Source organism: Trachemys scripta, chromosome 3 (genome assembly GCF_013100865.1).
Source record: "Trachemys scripta elegans isolate TJP31775 chromosome 3, CAS_Tse_1.0, whole genome shotgun sequence".
NCBI lineage: Eukaryota > Metazoa > Chordata > Testudines > Emydidae > Trachemys > Trachemys scripta.
Genome location: NC_048300.1, coordinates 120,211,629 through 120,213,965, shown reverse-complemented (window position 1 = coordinate 120,213,965; position 2,337 = coordinate 120,211,629).

Sequence of the window (2,337 nt, the reverse complement as noted above, 5' to 3'; positions counted from 1 at the left end):
TGGCCGTATTGGCAAACCGGGAAGTGGGCGGGTGAGGCTCACGCAAGCTCTTCCAATTGCCAGGTTCGGCGTGGAAGGTATCATCCGCTCTCACGTCCTCGGCGAGGGCGAGCGCATGCGCGACACCTCTTCCCGACCACGGGCTTGGTCCCCTCGTCTCCCGCAGATGGAACGTTCCGGGCTGGAACACTCAGAGCGCAGGCTGCTACAGATGGGCAAAGGGAGGGTGGAGCCAGATGGGGCCAAGGGCAGCGCAGGCCTTTCTCTTGCAGCCCTCCAGCCTCCCTAGGCTTGGTTGTTGATATTTGGCTGCTCTCTGACCCGCCCTGATCATGCGCCTCTTCAGTGGCACGTGCCACTGAATTCAGAAAAAAGGACACGATCAGCGGAAGTCAGAGTGGGGCAGCACAGAGCATGGTGTGGAGGCAGCATGGTTACCTACAGGATTGAAGCTTTCAGTAAAAAAATTAAAGCTCAATCACACAAGTGCTGTACACTGATTATTGCCACAGTAGGGGTAAGGTTTATAGCCAATTTTCAGCCTCTAGAGATTAAGTAACTCTTCAGTACACGTTGCCACTAAAATTAAAAATCATGGGCTCAGCCGTTGTCCTTCAAACATGTAATATGCAAATACTCATTCCAAACTTGTTTAATGGTAACACCCCACCAGATGTCACAATGTGATGATCATACTCCCAACTCACCAAGGCCTGAATACGGTATTGGCAACCCCAAAATCATGAGTCAGCCTTAGCCCCCCCCAATTATAAGATTGTCCCCAAAATCATGAGATTAAAAAAAATTATATTGTGATTTTTTTTTTATTTTTTATTTTTTAAAAATAGTCCTTCACTTTGGACAAGCCATGGACTAATGTTTAACCATCTAGCAGTCTAATTCTATGTTTCCATCCTCTATATTGTCTTAATACCTCAAACTGCTGATGGTATAATACTATACTATACTGAGCCTTCTGAACAAACATTTTTTGGATTCCAGGAGCGAATTATTCTGTTGCTAAGATATAAATGAGTTGACAGGCCACTATATCCTAGCTTCATTTTTTTTATAGTGAGTACACTCGAATCCTAGAGATACATTAGATAACAAAATAAAAATGCAGTTTGTAACTCAAAGACTTTCAGAAATGTAGCAAATTTCTTATCACTGTCACTTTTAACTGCTTAGACCACATGCTGCTGTAGGGAGATAAATTGGAATTCATAGTAAGCCTGCGATTAGCTTTGCCTCAGGGCTTTGTTCACTTTACAAAGCTGATATTTTATTGGGGTCATTTGCTTTCAGAAGAATTACTACCACACCTTTAACTTCTTTATTTTTCCCTTATCTTTTTCAGGATGTTGTCCACTACCTCGACCTCTTAGGAGGATGGAAGACTGCTCAGTGTCTTCAAACAGTGTCCCTTGGGCAGAGAGATGTCAATCACAGATGAACACATATGCTGACTCCTCTGCCTGCAAATCAAGTATGCTGTACAGGAGTGTTACAGTTCCTTGCAGATATTACTCTGAGCACTTAAGTGTCCCAGAAAAACACTTACAATAATTCCTTCAAAGTTCTCACAATTTCTAGAGAAGCTGGCCAAGACAGCTGAGTTTGCATTAGTACTGGTCTAGGACTCTTCAGGGGCCCAACATGAGAAATATAGAAATATAGGACCACCTCTTTAGTAGGGTTGCTATGTCCTTGAACCCAGGCAAGTCATTTGCTATGGGGCAAGGTGGGCAGTTGCCCCTGTTGGAGAAAAACTGAGTTCTCACTCTTTTGTTTAGGTACAGCAAGTCAGATGCTTTATTAACTCTCACAATTGTGCAGAGGAGAGAGCTAAGCAGATCTCTCTCAGGTAACTAATTACAGCAAGCATTTATACCTTTCATTCACAGAAATAATGTCTCCTTGATATCTCATTTCTAAATTGTTTTGACTCTTGCCAACATACAATATTTTCTATATCTTATCTACACAAGGTCTCCTACACCTTATCTATACATACCAGGTCATAGGTTTCAGAGTAGCAGCCGTGTTAGTCTGTATCCGCAAAAAGAAGAACAGGAGTACTTGTAAAAAGAAGAACAGGAGTACTTGTGGCACCTTAGAGACTAACAAATTTATTAGAGCATAAGCTTTCGTGGACTACAGCCCACTTCTTCGGATGCATATAGAATGGAACATATATTGAGGAGATATATATACACACATACAGAGAGCATAAACAGGTGGGAGTTGTCTTACCAACTCTGAGAGGCCAATTAATTAAGAGAAAAAAACTTTTGAAGTGATAATCAAGCTAGCCCAGTACAGACAGTTTGATAA